Below are 20,249 nucleotides of genomic sequence, written 5' to 3' on the forward strand. Positions count from 1 at the left end.
CTATCCCAGCTCGCTCTCGTGAAAATGCAATCTTTGCATAAGTGTGTCGGCGTTTCTGGTTCTCTATTACATAGCTTGCATAGTGTGTCTTGTGGCCAGCCCCTTTTCGCCAAATTGTCTGCTATCAAGATCTTTTTTTGGAGTAGGAGCCAAGCGAAAAAACGGCATTTGAGTTTGGTTTTGGCCTTCCAAATTGGGTGGAACAATGATGTTCTGGTGCGGCCAATGAACTGAATACCATATGCACTTTTTTTTGTGTATTCTCCATTACGTGTCCATCGCCAAGTGATCTCATCATCTGCATTGGTGTCTCTTGCTTGCAGCTGAATCACCTCCCACAACTCTGCATATTCTTTGATTTCCACTCCCGTCGTCAATGGGCGGACTAGGTCTATCCAGTGATTTCCATGCAGCGCCTTTTGTACCGAAAGATTTTTTCTTCTTGATTTTTGAAATAGATGTGGTGCTAAATTCTTTGGTGATGAACCATTCAACCAAGTCGAATGCCAGAAAAATGCTTTGTTACCCTTGCCCACTTTGACAATCGTGGAGGTATGGAATAAATCTTTGTCTGTTTTGTCACAGGGGATCGCTAGTCCTGTCCATGGCCGTTCTTCGTTTTTCCATTGGAACCAAAGCCATCTAAGTCTGAGTGCCCTTGCTAGCCGATCAAGGTCGAGTATCCCAAGTCCCCCCCCCAAGTCCTTTGGTGTGCACACCGAAGGCCATCACACTAGGCAATGACCTCCGTTCACTTTCTCTGGCTCATCTCCTCTCCAAAGGAAACTTCTTCTCATCCGATCGATTTATTTGATCAACCATTTTTGGGTTGGGAACACTGTTAGATGATAGATTGGCTGCGATGTAAGCACGCTTTTGACGAGTGTTTCTCTTCCTGCTGTTGATAACATTTTCCCTTTCCACCCTGGTAATCTCTTCCCAATCTTGTCAAGGAGCGGCTGCACATCTACCCTCCGGAGCTTGCGAGTGTGTAGTGGTAAGCCCAGATATTTGCCGGGGAATGAGGAAACTTTCCCTGGGAAATCTATCAAAGCGTTGGATATCATGTCCTCGGTGCATCGAATCGGAAATATTTCTGTTTTGTTCATGTTGACGTTTAGTCCCAAACATCTCGCAAAGACTTGTAACAGTTGGCCAATGCGACTCAATTCTTCATGGTCCGGGTTTGCAAAGAGGGCTGCATCATCTGCATATAGGGAACATCTTAATTTTGCTGCCTTTGGGAGGACCTGGTGAATTATGTTTTTTTGGGCTGCTAGCTCTATTATTTTTTTGAAGGGGATCAATGGATAGAATAAAGAGTAGTGGTGACAGCGGATCGCCTTGGCGTACTCCACGAGCGTGTTTGAATTTTTTTCCCGGGTATCCCATTGAGCAATACTTTTGAAGATGAAGTTGCAAGTAGTGTGGTGATCTAGTCCCTCCATTTTTGGCCAAAACCCAACGCCCTCATCACTTCGAGGAGGAAAACCCAGCTCAAAGAATCAAATGCTTTGGAGATGTCCAATTTTATAAAGAGGGCCGGTCACCCTGATTTATGTAAAGCCTTGATCACACTTTGTACGTAAACAAAGTTGTCATGTATACAATATTTTTTGATAAAATCATTTTGGCTTCCAGAAACCAGTTCATTCATCCGTGGAGCCAATCGGTCGGCCAATAATTTGGTGATTATTTTTGCGAAGCTGTTGATGAGGCTGATCGGCTGGAAGTCCGATAGATTAGTTGCTCCTTCTTTTTTCGGAAGCAGGACGATGCTCGCTTCATTAATCAACTCAATTCTTCTTGTTCTCAGGGAGTGGAAAGCTTGTAATGCTGCAATTAGATCAGGTCCAATGATTGACCAACATTTTTTTTAGAACAAGCCAATAAAACCATCGGGCCCTGGCGATTTTTCAGATGGTAATTGCATGATTACTTGCTTAATCTCACTTTCGTCAAAAGGATCCTCTAGCTCGTGTAGGTCGTGAGGGTGGTATCCCAAGTGCGCCCAATTAAACCAAGTGAACGCTCTTGTGTCTGTCCAATTAAGTTGACAAAATGTTCATAAATTGCCTCTTCTTTTTGTTGGTGGTTGGTGAAAATACCATTCCTGGTATTTAGTGACGGAATGTGCAGTAAATCGTAATACGAAGTGAACCCTCATAGTTTAAAACGATCATTAAGGGACATATGGCCAATCAACATTTAATACAAAGCTAGCTCTTCCTCCTATTGTAGGGATTGGCTTAATTAATTTATGTGACAGACCCGTCGAGTTAAAATGCTTAATTAAGCATAATCGCCATCATTTGGCGCATGAGCTTAATTAAGTGTAACTGGACAGGCTGTTTCTAACCCACAGGCCGACCGAAACACACCAGAAGTCTCGCACGAAGGCGAGCGCAGAAGGTACCAGCATGATACAATCTTACAAAAATATCAAATTATATTAAGACTTTTACAAAACAGCTTAAAATTTAAATTTTACAAATGAAAAGATAGCAGCGGAAAAGAATCTAACATACAGAGTATTTTTACTAGAGAATAAATAAAACAAACTAAATAAATCGAGAACTACCAAAACGTGAAGACAATGCGCCACATCGAGCCCACCGATATGACACCTAGTTAGCTCCTAAACCTGAAATAGGGTAAACAACAAACCCTGAGCAACTAATACTCAGCAAGACTTACCCGACCAGTGGGTATAACTTAGCCCACATATCTAGACATGCAAAGCTTTTGGCTGGTAGTTACTTTTGCGGAAAAAGCGACTAAAGTGAATCCTTATCTCCATATTTTAGCTAATGATTCTATATATCTTGAACATCATCTAAATTTGGCATATCTAGAGCAAACATGGTAAAGCATATAATAACATTCCAAGTGAATATAACCATATGCCAGACATACTCCCACTCTATACTACGTTGTGATGCAGTGATCAAGGTGCCCATGTCCGAAAGCGACAGACAGCGAATCGATTCGATTTAACCTTGCAAGGTGGACCTAACCAACACGGCACGCGTATGCCCCGTCGGACCACACGCACCAACCCTTCCCCTTCCCGCCTCGAACTACAGAACCGCCCCACCTACATATAGTCAGCCGAGCTCAACGAGAGACCACCAAAAGTAAACATATGCATCCCGTTTCTCCGCGACTACTCGACTCGCCCTAAGGGGTGGTGATGAAGTTCTGTACTTTCGAAGCGAGGCAGTACTAGACTTACCGGTTTCGACTACCTCCTACTCCCGGCATGCGGTTAGTATAGTTCAAACATGATCAGCAGGGCCAACAACGGTTCGGTCCTTAACCGACTCAGACGGGACTACACCTCTCCCGCTCGGTCTCAAATTTCCATGCATTCTATATCCATTCAGCAACTCATATGTCGAAATATAATTAATTCACATATCTCGCGAGTAACCGGAAATTACTCGACTTCTAAACATCCTAAATCTCGCGGGTGACAAGAAGTCACTCGACTTCTACCGAGAACTCTTAAGCATAGCATTACTATCGTCCTAACATACTAGTATAAACTCAAGAAAACCTAGGGATCATGCAACTAGGGTTTTAGCCAATTTCTATACGTAATGCACAACTAATATATGTGTGTGTGTCATAATTTCAAATACTAGGATGTGCACAGGGACTTGCTTGGGGTAACACTAAGTCAGTGTTAATGCTATTAAGGCCTTGGGCCCTTTCGACCTTGGGCCGGGTCTTTGGTTGCTTCAGCGGGTCCTTCCATCTTCTGGCGATATCCGTCGAACACCGTCTTGTAGGTCGACTCCAACACCGCTGCTTCACGTCCACACGTGTACCTCTAGCGCACCTAAATGAGGTGCAATAATGCATATGCATGAATATATATGAAATGCCAATTAATGCACATGCATATGATACAAATTAGTGCAGCTAAAATTCCCTACTTACAAAAGAACCATACTAAAAAATGAACTAGTTGGCGGACTGTCTGCTATGCAGCAGCGGACTGTCTCAACTCAAACTTGCCTACCTACCAGACCTACCCACGTCTCTGGATAAACTTACAATTATACGGCGGACGGTCCGCGATCCAGTAGCGGACTATCCGCAGTACACCTCTGCCAACTCGCCAGAACCTACGTCTCTTTATGAATTTCTAGACTGGCTGGTGGACTGTTCGCGCCTCAGTAGCGAACTGTCCGTAACACACCTACGCCAATCCACCAGAGACAACGACGTCTCTGGACGAATTTCTAATCCTAACGGCGGACCGTCCGGCCCCCCTTGGCGGACCGTCTGCAGTTCACTCTGCCCAACCACCAGAGACGACAACGTCTCTGGACAAAATCTTAGACTCTACGGCGGACTGTTCGCTCTCCAAAAGCGGACCGTCAGCAGTTCAACCCTGCGGAACCCACCAGAGACAACATCGTCTCTGGACAAAGTTCGAACTCTACGGCGGACTGTCCGCTCTCCAATAGCTGGCTGTCCGCAGTTCAATCCTACGAAAACACCAGAGACAACATCCTCTCTGGACAACTTCTAACTTGACCTGCGGACTGTCCGGCCCTCCTAGGCGGACCGTCCGCGATTCACTTTTGCAGACCACCCGACAGGCGACAGTAAGCACGGCGGCGGCGGCAGTTCACAGGCGCCGGCGGCGCACAACGGGAGGGGGAAAGAGGCCAGGGGGCCCAAGTGACTCACCACGATTCCATTCCCGCGGTCTGTTCGAGTGGAGGATGACCGGAGAAGCGGATCGACGGTGGAGCAAAGCTTCAAGCGGCTCCAATGGTGACCGGCGGTGGTGGGGGCGATTCCAGCTGGGAGAAGCTGGGCTGGGGGGTTGGGGAAGGTGGAGGAGGTGCCGGGGAAGGTGCTCGCGCGAGGAATCGAAGTATGGTGGCCGGAGGAGGGAGATCGATGGAAGGAGGCGACGGCGGCGCGAGCAGACGAGCTCCGCTTGTCTCTGGTCGAGGTGGGAATGAGGAAGGAGGAGAAGACGACCGGGCCCACATCCAGCTAAATATCTGGGCGTTACTCTGGCGGACCGTCCGCCGATCCCTAGCGGACCGTCCGCGGTTTTTCCTGGGTGTTGCAATTTCTTTGGAGATCTTTTAGTAAATCGTAATCTGCTATCAGTTCAGCCTTACTGCATCTTTGTCTTTCCTGTTGACTAGTGTATGTCCTTTTCTCCTGTTATGGTAGTACATGAACTTGGTTGGCCCATGGTGACTCTACCTGTAATTATGATTTCTGGATGGCGTGTACTCACCACTGAGTAGATGCTCAAATAAGCACACACACAAAAAAAAAGATGCTCAAATAAGGTCGCTGTCTTGGTACTACAGTCATGGCTTGTTGTCGTTGGATGTCGCACGTTGTTTTCTCAGAGGATTGGATCTTGTGTGATTGTGTCTTCCAATGGACCTAGTTGCTTAAAAATAAGTATAAAACTTACTGGTTCTAGAACATCCAGGTGTCTGTACCACTCCAATTGTGCCAAGTTGATGCATCACGTCCATTATGCATTATTCTGGCACATGAAGAGTATTACTGATTAGCTTAGATTTGCAGTGCCACTGATGCATTATGTTTTATCAGTGCTGACTGTTGACACCTCACCAAACATTATGTTTTCTCCCATTTGGGATCAATATCAACAGTCAATCCTACTTTTATCTCTTCAAATTTCAACAACTACAGAATCTGGCTGTGTTCGCCTGTGCCTTCAAGTCTCAATTGATGTTTTATTTTGTCAGCCCCCAAACTCGTATATCTGTGCTACTGCCTATTTTATTGTAGCAGGCCAGCACACTTGATCCTAAAGGTGGAAACCTTCTTCACACCGAGCAGAGCAGATTGCTCTAGGTATGGTCTCACTTCTCAGTAGGACATTGGAAGGGAAATGGTCCTTTTACAATGCTAAACATTTGATTGGTTACATTATATTGTCTTAGCTTGACAAGCGTGTCTTAACTTGATTAGTCTACATTTTTATGCATAACAAGTTGCCTGATTGCTGTATTCAGCCCATCATAAGGTGCTACTGAGAGCTAGAGGTGAGAGGTGTCATCAGCTTTGGGATCCTGGGCTGCTGGGCATGCCAAAGTCGCAGACTAACGGGCTGCACCTCAATGGCATGACCTGAACCATTATCAGTCAATCTAGAAAGTCAAGGATCTGATGGAGCTCACTTAGTGCCAAGATGGGTTCCTCTCCTCTAGAACATTAGCCAAAGAAATGCTGAAATGCACTGGATCTGCATCATTGAATGACAAAATCAGTTTCATTCATTCAGTATACTTAATCCTCAGGACAAGTTCATCCCGTGGCTAAGCCTTCCCCTCTAAACGTATCACTGGGGCTATTGGTATTTGGTTGGTCTTCTGCTTTTCTGCACCCTGTGAACCTACACCACTCCAAAGGCTAGTGTATTGAAAGATCCAGCCAAGTACAGATTTATGTATTCACTGCTACTTCACTAGAGTAAGTGAAGACCGCAGCTGCACTTAGATTCACTGTGGAGTACTCATAATTGCTCCGCACCATCTTCAGAGAGGCATTCAGCATTGATCCATATCCTTCGCGTTTTTTTTCTTTCGAATAAGGGTCCATGTCCTTCGTGGCCAGCAAATCTCTGTAAGCAGACCACTGCTGAGGAGAACATGTAAAAGGCCAGAGCAGCTGCTTCTTAGGGCCTGTATCATCGATGAGGAGGCCGAGGGGAGGCATGTCAGAATCCAAGCGACAGCTCAAGAGTCAAGATCCTGAGAGATGAAATGTTTAGCGGCTGCTACCTTCTTGATGGCTCAAGATACAGAGCAATTCAAGACAGGGTCAAAGACAAGGTGAGTCATCCTTTGGATCTAATATAGATTCAATCTGGCTAAGCAAATTCAGTTGCAGAAAAAGGTAAGATCTAATACAGATCTTAATGGAGTTTTCACAACTGCTCAGCAAATTCAGTTTTTTTTTTTTCAACACTCAAATGCGGCCCTATTGTAGCTATATGTCTAGTTAACTCAGAATCTCAAGGGCAGTATGATTTATACAACAAGAAATATACACTTAGGTCATGTACAATGAGGTGCTTAGAAATGGTGCTTGGGTAAGAAAACTGGTCTTTTTTGCCTGTATGATACGCACTAAGTGCTAATCAGCTTAGAAGCTAGGTGGATTGGATGATTTGTTTGCTTTGTTGCTTATTAAGGTATGCCAACAAGACAAGGAGTTTAAACCTATCTATGCACCCATTTGCATTGGAGGAGATATTCCCCTCTTTAGGCCCTCATTCCTAAGCACTATGCATTATACATGTCGTTTAGCGATATGATTTAGACACCAAGAAAGACATGGCTGTCAAGAATAAGACCTTTGGGCATTGTGCAGTGGTTCATACCTTTTAGAGATACGATTCGATCCTTTATCCCGCATATCCATACTTTTTCTTTGCATCCATGTCTCCAGCAGCTTCATGATCAGCAGGAATCAGTCCAATGGAAAGCATGAATGATGAAATGGGTGCTCATTTAACGGTATTTTCCTAGCAGACCAGTATGCTGTGACAGGAGTAGCATCGAATCCCTGGTCTGTGGTTGGCTTCAGCGTTTAATCCACGCAGCTAACCCCGCTTTCTCGGCCAGTCCGTTCCGCGCTCTCTCAACATACATCTCAAGGCCTAGCACTTGCATTGGAGCCACGAAATAGGTTGCTCCTCTTCCCCTCTTGCAAGATTCCTTGCTTGCAGAATCTTTCCAGCCCGAAGATTATGGGGTTCGCAGCTGAGATATTCTCCGGTGTGGTCGTCGCCGATCTAGTGAATAGGTGCATGTCGTTCCTGTTCACCAAGTGTGAGAACAAGCAGGTGACGGCGACCGTGCAGGAGGGCCTGCAGCTGCTGCGCCGCCTGCTGATGAGGGGTGACACGATCGTCGAGGAGGCCGAGCGGCGGCACGTCGCGAACCTGGACATGCTGCGGCAGCTCAGCGCCCTGAGGAATGCGGCGTACAGGGGCTACTACATCCTCGTCTCCTCGACACCGTCAGTCCGTCATCATTCCTAGAGGAGGAGGAAGAGGAGGAGGGAGCCACAGCAACAAGGAGGAAGAAGAGGTGAACCGCCGCCGCACCTTCGCCCTGTCCAGGTTCAACCCGGCGAAAGCGTTTGTGCTACCCATCTGGCGAAGCTGATGATGCTACTAGCTCGGGTGAGCCGAGGCAAATGGTTTGCAGCATGGAAGCCATGATCGATGGCATGGATGAGTTTGTTGTGCTCTTGATGAGCTGCCCTCCCTTGTACCGCGAGCCTTACAGTGCCCATCTGTTCATGGATAGGCGCATGTTTGGCCGCAACATGGAGAGAGAAAGGATCATGGAGTTCTTGCTGCAGACTGAGCCTCCGCCTGGTGCTGGAAATCTGGGTGTTCTGCCAATCGTTGGCCCCGCGCATATTGGGAGGAGCACTATTTTGTGGAGCATGTGTTGCCACGATGTGAAAGTGTGCAGCCATTTCTCCATGATCATGGTTTACAGTGGGAATGACCTTAAAGATGAGACTGTGGCGAGGTTCAGAGACAAGTGCGAGATCAAGCATCAAAATGATCGGGCCTCGAAGGGAAGATTGTTGATTGTCGTTGAGCTCTTAGATGATGTGGATGAAGAGGCATGGAAGAGGATCTACTTCTGTGAAAGAAGCATGGCCCAGGGGAGCAATGATCAATTAGATAAAATTGTGAGGTGTGGGACAGCACAAGCTCTTAGGTTGAAATGCTTGCCTATAGAAGGCTACTGGTATTTGTTCAGGACGGCTGCCTTTGGAAGTCATGATCCAGGGTAGCATCCTAAGATGGCATCCTTAGCATTGGAGATGGCCAATTTGATGCAAGGATCTTTCATGTTCGCATATATGGCTGCTGCCCTGTTAACCACTAATTTCAGCACTCAAATCTGGTCCGGGATTCTAACGAGGGTGAGACAGTACTTTCAAATTAAAAGAATGCCTCCTTGATTGGAGAATACCCTGATGACATCAAGGTTAAGGATTATCCCCGATATACTTGGGATGTAATCAAAGGGAAACCAGACAAATATGGTAAAAATCCTTGTCACTCTGAGTCAGCTTCACCCCATCTGGATGGCCTCGGGAATGATAAAACTCAACGTCGATGCTGGTTTCGATCCTAACAAACGAGTACACGACATGCTGGTCTGGGCTTCATTGCTAGAAATCATATGGGTGAAGTCATTTTTTCACGTTGGTCCAGTGACCACATATACTATTCAGCTGAAGAAGCTGAATGTCTAGCAGCTCTGGTGGGCATCCGCAGAACACTCTCAGTTTACAAAGGTTCTATTTGGCTAGAAAAACTGTTTGGCTACGGTACAAGCTCTCAATGATAGTACTTCAAACTGATCTGCGAGTTGTTTCATCATTGAAGAAGCAAAAAAGATGCTGCACATATTTCAGCGTTTCAAAGTCTCACAAAGTGCAACCGGAGTGCAATGGCTCACGACTTAGAATAGATTGGTAGGAGATTTCTGGAGGCATTCCAGCCTGTGTGTCGGCGGTTTTAGACGATGATTATAAACTGTTCTATTAGGTTGATATAAGCTCTCTCCAATTAAAAAAATTACAAATATTTTACACTACATAAGTTCTAGCGTTAGTTCTCTACAAAGCTGGGAACCAAAGACGGCACAATTATCAAGTGTTAGTTAGTTCTCTACAAAGTTGCTGGTTGATCAGATCCCGCCGTTTCAAATCATGCAGTTTGGCGTCGTCGATTGGTCTGGCGGCCTTTCCCTCAACCTTTTAAGGGTGACATCGAGCTAGTCAGCGACCACCAGCGGTGGAGCCAGCGTGTGTGTGTGTGTGTGGGGTGGGGGGGGGGGGGGGCTCAAGCCCCCTACCCCAAGAACTACATGGAAATTAGAGGGAGGAAGAGAGAAAAGAGAGAGATGAAGATGAGGGGGTGGAGGAAGGAGAAGGGAGATGAGCGCTCTACCTCTAATTCCTGCATTTGCCCATATCCTTACTCTGACACATTCGCCTAACTCATCTCACACCAAATTCAATTTGTCATCTATCCACATTTGTTTATCTGTGTGAGCAATTTCTCGGTGTCACTTCTTATCTCGAGCTCTTTCTCTACCTCTACATTCTCCGCAACGCATGAGGTAGTGCCACCATTGGGAGCTGCTACCTTTGGTTCCGCGACCTCGCCCAGTACATTTCGCTCAAGATGCGCAACAACTGGAGGCAGTGGAGGGAGCAGTGGCTCTACGTTGCCCACACCAGGAACGACCTCGACGAGTACGATCTCCCAACATTTGCACCGGTGTCCGACAACACCTGGGCAGAAGCTGCCCCAGACATCAACCTTGTCAACAACTTGAAGGGCCATATATTGTCCCCGAAGGCCATCGGTATGATTGGGGCTATGGTCACCCACGACGTTGTGTGGCATCGTATCTCTCTGTTGAGGGATCGCTCCGCCTAGCTTACTGTTACTATGACGATAATGACAATGCACGAACCTTTCCCGGTGGTAAGTTATTGTTCCTTTTATCTCTTCTCCGTTTTGCATCTCGAACTGGCTCACCGCAAACCTCGATTGGTTATGCATAGAGGAGGGCAACTTTGGCACCAAGTAGCTCGAGAGCTCATGGAGGAGCTCGAGGTCGACAAACAGGATATGATCGACCCACCCGAGGGAGCAAAACCCTTGTGCGATCTCAGCACTTTCGAGAGGCTGCAGCGCATGGAGGGTCTTCCTCGGGTGGACCTGCTCTACGTTGATGCGCGGTCGGAGCGAACCGCCCTGACCATTAGGGACAACGAGCCGAAGGAGGGGTCTGCGGCCGGTGCCAAGGGTGGTGCACATGTGACCTTCATCACTGTCAGCCCCCATGGCTGATCTCCCAGTTTCCAAGGTCAACACGACGGATGCTCGCTCGTTGGTGCTGTTTGCCGATGACCATTACCTGCAAATGGAGCCCGGCGGTCACCATTCGAAGGATGGAGATGACTTTTGCCTCACGTTCCTAGGGTTTCTCAAGTCAGGAGCCATACCTCCCTACTTAGTGGCGGAGCCAGCATGGGGGCGGAGGGGGACTTAAGCCCCCGAACTCCATGGAAATTAGAAGGAGGAAGGAGGGAGAGGAAGAGAGAAAAAAATGAAGAGGAAAAGAGAAAATTGGAGAAAGGAGAAGGGAGACGAGGTACCTCCAATTTCTGCTTCCACTCCTGGTGACCACAAACACGCGCGCAAAAGCCAGTAGCAGGCAAGGTAGAGGTTGTTTGGATCCAGGGGCTAAACTTTAGACCATATCATATCGAATAGAATCTTGGTATTAGAAATATTAAATGAAGTCTGATTACAAAACTAATTCCAGAACCCTAGAGCTAAACTGCGAGACAAATATAATGAGATATATTAACCCATAATTATCGGATGGTTACTATAGCATCACTGTAGAAAATTATGAATTAATTAGGCTCATTAGATTCGGCTCATGAATTAGCACCCATCTGTGTAAAAAGTTTTATAAATAGATTTTATTTGATACTTCTAAATAGTAAAATTCATTTTAATGTGATAGGGGCTAAAAAGAAGCCCCTTAAAACAAACACATCTTAGATCCTATTTGGGAGGGCTCCGGCTCCTTGCAGAAAGAGTGGAGCCGAAGTTGGAGCTGGGTATTGTGGCTCCACCTCCTCACAGGTAAACGGCTCCATCTTCTCACATGCTATGGAGCTGCTCCACTTTTTAATTTTAAGTGTTTGATAGGGCTCCAATAAAAGCCGTCGAGAAAGCCGGAACTGGAGTCCTGCCAAACAGATCCTTAACTTTACGTCGAGAAACTAGTTGACACATCCCTGGCATAGGCCTGCTAATGGGTCGGATAATATTTGGAGTTTTTGGGTTGGGTTGTTGTGTGAAATTATTTGGATGGGAGTTAATGGGTTTACATGACAAATGGGTTGGAATGGAATGGGTTTGCTAGCAAATCGGGTTGGGTTGGGTTGGGTTGGAACGGGTTAATTTTTTCGGGGTTCTCACCCACTCCCTCCGCCCCCCAAATCCGGCTGCGGGTTCTCGCTAGGGTTAACCTTACCGGTGGGAACCGGTCCGGTTTGACCGGTTACCGGTCAAACCGGTCCGGACCGGTTCCGGTTCCGGCAGGTACCCAACCGGCCAAAATTTAAAATTTAAATTTAAATTCAAAAAATGAAAAATTCCCAAAAAATTCCTAAAAATACTTCAAGTTGTGATGAATCTAATAGTATCAAATTTTCTCAAAAATTCGTTCATTTAGTATAGTTTGCGGGGATTTAAAGTTAAATCAAAAAAGAAAAAGAAAAAAATGGGCCGGCCCATTAAGGCCCACCAGTCAAACCGGTCAAACCGGCCGGTAAACCGGTCAAACCGGACGGTAAACCGATCAAACCGGCCGGTAAACTGGTTGCACGGGAGCTTTTGAATTTAGATTTGAATTCAAACCGGTAAAACCGGCCGGTAAACCGGTCAAACCGGTCGGAACCGGTTGCACGGGAGATTTTGAATTTATTTGAATTTGAATTTGAATTCAACTGGTTCCGACCGATAACCGGTCAAACCGGTCCGGTAAACCGAAATCGGAGCCCGGCGGTTACCGGTTAGCGGTTGGGAAATAAAACCCTGATTCTCGCCCAACCCATCCGCGCCGTTCTCACCCAACCCCAGTGACGCAGTCTGCTAGCAGACCTAAATCGCGCGGCCACTCCTCTGCCCCCAGATCCGGCTCCTCCGCAGACCGCAGCCCCTCAGCCACATCCGTCGCGACCACACCACCGGCGCCGAGATCCCCTACTAGCGCCCTGACTCCTAGAGACGAAGTGCATCGAGCTCCGCCTACTACCTCCGCTGGACAAGAAAGCTCGTGCTTTCCCCTTCACCGGCGACACCATCGCCAGTGGCCCCATCAGGCACCCCGCTGCCGGCATGACCTACGGGTCGCCGCCGGGTTCGCCCCCTTCCCAAGGCTCCCAGGTCTGCCCTCCCTCTTACCCGTCGCTGCGGTACCCTTGTTTGTGGATTGGTATTTTCCGTAGCTTTGTTTTCTCGCCCAATTCTGCTTGGCCTGCATGTTCGGATGTACGCGTATTTGTTTCCTGATGCGAAAAATGTTGTCTGCAATTTTAGTTCCAGATGGACTAGAGGTTAGTATTCGGTCGATCCACACATGGGTCCTTCCGCAAAGATAACATTTTGATGGAAAAAAAATATCTTTGGGGAAGTTAGTTCTGCAAACACCCAATGCTCCAATGTCGCGTTCTTTATGTACTGTATAACCGAATAGCTGTTGCTTTCATGCACGGCTTTTGCTAGGTGAGCCAATGTAGCTGACAAGTCTGACTTTAAGTTCTTGACATATGTTTTTTATATCTGTTATTACAGAAATTTCAGGTGTGCTGGTATGTGTCAGTTCATATTTTAGGTATATGTATGCTTAAGGCTATATGCCAGGGAGGTAGAAACTGAATAGAACAACAAAGTATTTCCCTCTTACTAGAGTCAAGCAGTAATCTATTTGCTAGTGCATTTATAGAGACTTGGTTAGATAGGAATATACAATTTGTAGTGGCATGTGCTCAGGTTCGTGATTGTGTATCAGCAGTTACAAATAACCTGTTGTGGTTCTTTTTAGACCTTTTTATATGATGAGTAAGTAATTTGATGATACCATAGTTATCTGATCACTAGGACTGCTTCAATGTTTATTCAAATGAGCTTTTATTCATCACTAGGACTGCTTCAATGTTTATTCAAATGAGCTTTTGTTCATCATCTGATCCTGAAATTATAGCGTTAATTACATTCATGACTTGTGGTTTCAAATTATTGATGTGAAGTTTGATTGTCCAGTATGCTGTATCTTCCCCTTTTTATTTTCTTTCTGCAAGATGTTCATAAGTGGAATCAAATAATTGTTGTAAGATCTTCCAAGATTGCATCAGACATATATGTATATATGATAAATCATTTTCTTTTTGACAAAACACTTGTGCATTATTGGCCTTTCATTTGTTAAGATGCACAGATCCATTATTTTTTTTGGATGGTAATTTTTGACTGAAGTTACTGTTGACAGGTTGCAATCCTTTCTGAAGTCGACATCGTGATGACTGGTTTGAGGGAGGCTACCAACAGTTTCCAACATTTCCCTTGTGTTGATCTCCTACTACTTGCAACACTTGCATGTAATAATTTGGTACTGTTGTTGCTTGTAATCGTACTTCATTGTGAATCAACACTATTGTAGCTACACTGTGTACCTGGTACTAGCTTTGCTTCATTCTCACTACTTCGCTACAGGAAAGCTTGGGCTTTTATTTGTCATGGATGGTGCATGCATTTTGTCGCTTCTGATGGAGGAGGATGCCCTGTTTTGTCTGGCTTCTGCATTGCTCGTTGATATCCTGAATGGACGGACGCGAGAATGAACAACCGAAGATTTAGATTTTTCATCCAATTCAGTAATCTGATCGTACCTTGCCGATGTCTGTTCCCCGATCCTCCTTGTACTGCTGAAACGTCGCTCTGAGTTGAGACTTGCTGCGAGTGCTGATGATCCGGACGACTTCGTCTCTCTGCAGTTGCTTCTCTCTGATGGCTTCTGACAGCTGATCAGAAAAATCGACTTCTGTTTGTCTCACGCAATGGACAGGGTGACCATTGTTAGTATCCATGGCAACCTACGGGAGCAGTCCCTGGCGACCCAAGACATAGTGGGTTGGGTTGGGCTAGGGATAACTTAATTTGGAATGGAGTGGGGTGGAGTAAGAAAAAAAACATATTTTTTTTGAATTGGGATGGGAATGGGTTGGATTCTTGCCCATTAACAGGGCTACCCTGGCATGATCCCTCGTTCTTGCATCGTTGCCTCGTTGCACGGCCTCCAGAGATTTGGGCTCGATCCGCCTTCCCAAACCAGGCCCAAAGGTGAACCCTAGGTTCCTAGCCCTAGGTTCCCTGCTGCCATCCCAACAACCGATCCCCTAGCCTCTACTTGGATTTGTTCACCTCCTCCGCTTCCTCGCCCTTCACGGACATGGCTCGCTCCACCGTTTCCTCCTGGGTTCCACCTTCTCTTCCCGAGTCCGCCGCCGTCTCAGGATTTGTTCTCCTCGACAAGTGGTGCTACATCGCCGACCTCCCCAACAACACCACTACCGAGAGCACCACGAGCACCGGCTTGTCTATCAAGGTGACCATCCGCGCCGCCCGCCCGACGCTTCCCTCCCACTTTAGTGTCCACTGCCCTGGCCTGGACTTCTGTAGCATAGGGCCCATGTAGTCCTGCTAATGGTTTGGGTTGAAATGAATTTAATGGTTTGAATTTTGATATGGATTGTATTTGGATGGATTCAAATAGATTGTATTAGCTAATGGAGTGGGGTGGGGTGAGTTCTATGTAAATATGGATAGGAGTGGATTGGGGTGGGCTGAAATGGATTCTTTATGCAAAACAGTATGACTATATATAAATGTCGGTCCTGTAAGAGCCGGACTCTAGAAATAAAACATCGCATTCACATTATAATTTTTTATCGAAATTGATTGAAATTTATTGTATATGACTCAGTATGACTAGGAGCTACTCTATGCAAAGCAGCGTGGCTAGAATTACACGTGGGTCCCACATCAAGAGCCGGACTCTAGAAATAAAACCTCGCATTCACACTATAAAATTTTATTGAAATTGACTGAAATTTATTATAGATGACTCAGTATGACTAGGAGCTACTCTGTGCAAAGCAGCATGGCTAGAATTACACGTGAGTCCCACGTCAAGAGCCGGATCCTAGAAATAAAACCTAACGTTCACACTATAAACTTTTATCGAAATTGATTGAAATTTGTTGTAGATGACTTAGTATGACTAGGAGCTACTCTGTGTAAAGCAGCGTGGCTAGAATTACACGTGGGTCCCACGTCAAGAGCTGGATCCTAGAAATAAAACCTCGCATTCACACTATAAAATTTTATCGAAATTAACCAAAATTTGTTGGAGATAACTCAGTATAACTGACAGCTACTCTGTGCAAAACGGTGTGGTAAAATCAGCTGAAATGTTTGGGTTGGATTGGTTTGTGGTGGTGGTGGTTTGGAGTGGTGTGTGTAATATTAATTTCTCTAATGAGAATGAGTTGGTGTGGGTTTAGTTTGGTTTCCAACTCATTTGCAGAGCTAGGGCCATGATTCACCGTGTTCGGCTGGAGGCTGGTGCCTGCAGCCCTACAGTATTTCTCTCTCATATTCTTCCAGCACTAGACTCTAGCCACCAGCCAGGTAATAGTGTTTTTCTCTCACACCACTCCAGCTCCGGCCTCCAGTTCCAAACTGCCGAACACGGTGATTGTCTCCACCGACGCCGATCTCGTCCTCCTCTGCGTTCCCGTCGACCCCTACAACATCAGAGGATTTGTTTTGGGACTACTTCGTCTACAGGCCGCGCGCCCGGTGGCTAGATCGGCTACCGAACCCGTACCCGTCGCTGCTCTCGGTGTTAGGCCCCCCGTGTACCGTGGCGACGTGCTCATTAGGTGGGAGTACGACCTCCACCTGTACAGATCCTCAGATTCCAAAGGGTGGATGTCCAAGCGGTTGTCAGTGAATGAGTTCGAGAGGGACAGGCTTATCCCTCTACCTGAAGCTGAAGAAGTCGACGACAGGCTGTACCACGAGACGGCGGAGACCATCACAATCGGTGGTGAGCATGGCACGGTCGCCTGGGTGGACCTCTGGCGTGGCATCTTCTTCTGCGACGTGCTCAAGAAACGCCCACTGCTCCAGGATGTCCCGCTGCCGGTGCCGGCAATGGGTAACTGGGATAGCATCCTCCACAATTGTGACCCCAGCATTTTGCGGGACGTAACTATCAGCCGAAACAAAAAAAAAATCGATCAAGTATGTTGAGTTGGAACTCTTGACACGAGAAGAGCCTATTCCCATCCCTGATTCCTACACTGACTGGGTGCACAATTACTCAGGGAATTCCCAGGTCATCCGTGATGGCTGGAAGTCCACAACATGGAACATGGCAATACCGGCCGGTTGGTTCGGGGGAGGGCTGGCACCGTGACTGTGTAGTTGACGTTAAAGACGTCAACATGGAGGCTAGTGACCCACGTCTTTCTGATCTCATGGCTATGCTTAGCAGCAAGACCACACGAACATGGAAGGAACTTCCAGTGGCATACCCCCAGTGGCGGACCTAGGATTGAAACTTAGAGTATGCCATGTCGTTATTCGGTACAATCTAAAAAAATTCGGTGCACAATAAAAAATTTCACGAGCAATTTGGTATACATGTAATTAGGTTCAATATTTGCATAGATTACAATATAAATAGTAGAAGCACATTAAAGGTGTGTTTGGTTGGGCTGTGACTTTTGGAAAAGTTATTGTGAGCTGTGGGCCATGGAAAAACAGCTGTGAAAATCAGAAGGTTATTTGGTTGGACAGCTATATTTTTTTATCAGAAAACTATTAAGGGAACCCACATATCATCCACAATCATCCCGATGCGGCCCTCAAGAGGGAGCGAGGGGAGCGGCGTGGGGAGGGCGCGGAGCCTCAATGATGATGACGGTAGAGACGCGCGCTCATCAGAGTAGGGCCGCGCACCCGCCGGACAAGGCTTGTGGTGCACTGGCGGGAGGGGAGGTGGGGGCGCCGAGGAAGCGGTCGCGAGAGGGAGGAGAGAGCGACGTAAAAAAAAGAATACAAATCGGCATCTACATAATCAATGGCAAGTGGGTAATTTGTATGCCCAAAAGCCAGTAAAAGTTGAAGAAAATACTTTTGGATCTGTACTAGTGAAAAGCTGGCTTTGAAAAAAAATATTGCCACCAGTAGAAGTAAGACCAATTTTATAAGATTGTAAACCATATCATAAACCTTATGCCTCCCAATTTGAACCAGAACTGAGAGGTCAACAAGATTGATAAGACCTATAAAAATGTCCTCATGTCTAGTGTCATCAATATAGTTGTCAAGTTGTACTTCAAATTTTATTAATCGCAGTCAAAAAATTCATTAAAAAGAGAAGTGCTGGCTTAGGGTATGCCACGGCATACCTGGCCACCCACTGGGTCCGCCAGTGCATACCCCATCCTAAGCATGGATGATGATGTCGTTTACTTACTTTCTCTAACCAGATTATGGGAAGTGATGTTTGCTGTTGATGTGAGGAAGGCAAGGTTGCAAGGATTCGCTGAGCTTGATGTCCAGAAGAGTACCACTGTATCGCCGAGCTTCTGCACAAGTGAGATGTGCAGGTACCTGAGCAGTATTAAGCTAACTTCTGTATGCTGGTAAGTCCGATCCCCTTTATGTTTTTATGTGTGACTATACGTATGAAGTTGAATGCAATGCTTGACATGATCATAGCAAGTTAGTGCATCGAATTCAGGAGCTATGGCTTGATGACAGTGTGATTCAATGGAGCGTTATTGATATGACTTGTTCTGTACAGTGTTGTCGATGTTGTAACTTGTATATCAGTTGATTAAACAAATCCTGGCAATCCAATAAAAATAAGTTTGTGTTAAGCTGATTTTTTGTTGTTTGTGCACGATCCTTCCTGTGAAATGTTAGCAAAACTGTTATGGAAGTAGACAAGGCCACAGCTCAGTTTTCTTTAACCGGTGGAATTCTGTCAAATCAATACCAAACAGCTTATACTGAAATAGAAAAGACAAATATTAAGATTATATTTATTTTGCTTGAATCGTCCGTACACTACTTATTTTTGTCATTAATTCTTAACCTACTTTGAAATATACTAATATGCCTTAAAACATGATAATTATTTGCTAATACCATCATTGGCAAGTAGCAAGTTAATACCCTGCATCTCACGAGCCTGGCTTGGGAGAAACGGAATTCAATCTCGTTTCGTGAGAGCCAGGCTCGCTGGCTACTTTTGCATGCCACGGGACAGGCTTAAACCTTCCCCACTCCCCAGGCAACCAAACGCCCAAAAGTTGCACCCACGTAGCCCTTCGCCAGGGCATCCTTAGCTTTGGAGATGGCAAACCTGATGCAGGGTTCTTTTCTGTCTGCGCACATTGGTGCAGCCCTGTTAAACGCTAATTTCATCACTAAAAGCGGGTCCAGACACAAGATTGAAAGACTACATCAGAGTAATTAAAAGATACCCTTGTTTGCCCTTCTCTCTGCATTTGGATGTGTGTCGACTAGCGCATGCGCAGCTAGGGATGCGGGAGAGCACGAGCGCAGCGAGCTCCTCTGCAGCTGTTTTTTTTTTTTTGAGATATCCTCTGCAGGTGGTGGCTCTCGCGTCAGGCGGTGGTGGAGCAGTCTGTGTTCAGCTGCTGGTTTTGCGGAGCCGGTCTACTCATCAACATCGTGCGGTTGGTTAACCGGGGGCTGCTAGGAGTCACGTGTGACTAGAAGTCAAGGTATCACATAAAGTAATGATAGGCTAGGCACGTGATCTAATAAGAAACCAAACAAAAAAGTTATATTTCCCAAATCGTATATCCAAAAAAATTCGACAGCACCACCGTGTACGACGAAATCTCCAAAACTAGATCTCAGTTGAATATATTTGGTATATTTGGATGATTTTTTGGTGGAACAATTTTTTGAGGCTGGAAGAATTATTACAACATAATGAAAAAAATCCACCTTCTGAAATAATTGTTCCGACATAATAAAAAAAGTGGTGGAGCCTTCTGGAACAATTATTCCAACCTAATAAAAAACTATTCGGCTTTCCGGACAATTGTTCCAAATGAATGAATGAAGAAAAATGGAAGAAAAAATCACCAATAATATTGCATCCCTTCATGTGTTGTGAGCATGTGCGATTTTGACCGGTGGGGTGCTGATTTGAGACGGCGGGTCGCGCACAAGGTGCTTGTGCGACGTGTGGGATCCCACCTGCGTGCACGACCCCTATTGTTAGCTGGTTAACCTGCACAAGTGAAGAACCCTATACTCTTGGTTTGTGCCCTTCCTCTCTCCATGTGCGCCGCCACATATATCTGCAAGTGGAAATAAAAATCAAGTCAAAATTATTTGTTAAAAGTGTAGTCTGAAACTAGAACTCTGAATTTGTTTTCAGTAGTAGCACAATGACTCTATCTTAGAAAGTTATGGAAGTGATTGAGTGTAGACTTATCTGAGAATGCTACTAAATTATGATACATGCATTAAAATTGAGGCCAAAAACACT

General features: G+C 46.0%; 1 long non-coding RNA gene and 1 pseudogene across 1 annotated transcript; one reads left to right on the forward strand and one right to left on the reverse strand.

The window, feature by feature from the left end:
• Positions 1-3,360: 3,360 nt before the first annotated feature.
• On the reverse strand, positions 3,361-5,125 carry LOC120664828. Its single transcript, XR_005671028.1, has 2 exons — positions 4,705-5,125; positions 3,361-3,844 (listed from the first exon to the last, which is right to left on the reverse strand). It is a non-coding gene; the product is annotated as an uncharacterized LOC120664828 (long non-coding RNA).
• A 47-nt stretch (positions 5,126-5,172) lies between these two features.
• On the forward strand, positions 5,173-18,546 carry LOC120664826 (annotated as a pseudogene).
• Positions 18,547-20,249: the final 1,703 nt, after the last annotated feature.

This window comes from Panicum virgatum, chromosome 3N (genome assembly GCF_016808335.1).
Source record: "Panicum virgatum strain AP13 chromosome 3N, P.virgatum_v5, whole genome shotgun sequence".
Taxonomy (NCBI): Eukaryota; Viridiplantae; Streptophyta; class Magnoliopsida; order Poales; family Poaceae; genus Panicum; species Panicum virgatum.